A 1335-nucleotide genomic window follows, 5' to 3' on the forward strand; every position below is an offset into this window, starting at 1 on the left:
CTGAAACAATTCTCTACAACTAAATCTGTACTTCAACTCAATCACCGAACCAGAGTCTGCATTATACGAACATATTGAATTTCTTCCCAAATTCATAAGATCATCTATTTCCAGTAAAACTTATGTAATACCTATTTGAAATCCGCTTGTAGTACGTGCATATTAGATGTAACTTGATTACGCTACATTTTAAAAGTAAAATTCCTTAATAACATTTGATATAAAACTCATATTTGAATTCATGCACATACACCAATACATGTATTTAGTTATAATTAGCTATAGTCAATAAGTAATGTAAATAAGTCTGGTATGGTATGTATAATTACGTTAACCCGTATTTTTTATTATTAACTGTTATACTTCCTAATATTTACTTAGAAATATGCAACAAATTACTTTTCCCCAGCCCCAATAGTATAAAAACAACTGGATGCAGATGTTCGAGAGGCCTCTACGTCATCAAACCAGTAAAACTTCAAACATATATGATGTAAGTTGTAAGTCCCAACAAGAACAAATTTTTAAACTTTGGTGAGTGATCAAAAGTAATTATTTATTTATTTTACATGTTTGCATATTTCTTCTTTATTATTAGTATAAACAAAAGCAATAACAAAACAGAATTATTTAAGTCAGTTTTTTATGAATATTCCGATACATAATAGTTTCTACATATATATTTTTCCAATTTTGTTTAATATTTAATGAATAAAATTTCATCTATTATGAATTGCTAAAAGTCTATTTCAATTGAGGAATGATACTAACATGAAGGCTACTTAACTTCGATACTCTCACCTAAAAGGGGTAATCTTAGTAAAATGATAAGTGTTTAGGTTACCATAGGAGTACCATAGGTAATTTTGGGTGGGAAAAAAGCACTTCGAGCGACCAAACATCTTGTCTCTCTTAAAGATTGGATTCATATTAAAATGTTGAATATTTGTAATGATTGCTCAATAATTTGTGGTATTTATTAAATGGCATGAGAAATTTTTCTATGTTTACACGTTATTGTGAAATTTGGTGCAAGAACCACACCACAGCCGACAGAGCTAGTCGATGGAACACCAGCATGCCGCTGACGCTAGATTTTACAAAGTTTAAAATCGTTGAAATGAATTTACGCGTAACAGTTATATTATGTTGCTGGTTGTTGTTGCTAGAGAGCATTGGTCTTACCAACAGAACATATTTTTTGCGCAATATTAATAGCAAAATTGCAAAGCAAGGCGAATTCAGATAAGGTGGTGGCAGTTCTGCAACAACAACATTTCCCATGTATTTTGTTTTTGCTTTTGGTTTTCGTAAATGTCAAAATCCATGTGTACG

This window comes from Lucilia cuprina, chromosome X, assembly GCF_022045245.1.
Source record: "Lucilia cuprina isolate Lc7/37 chromosome X, ASM2204524v1, whole genome shotgun sequence".
Lineage (NCBI taxonomy): Eukaryota > Metazoa > Arthropoda > Insecta > Diptera > Calliphoridae > Lucilia > Lucilia cuprina.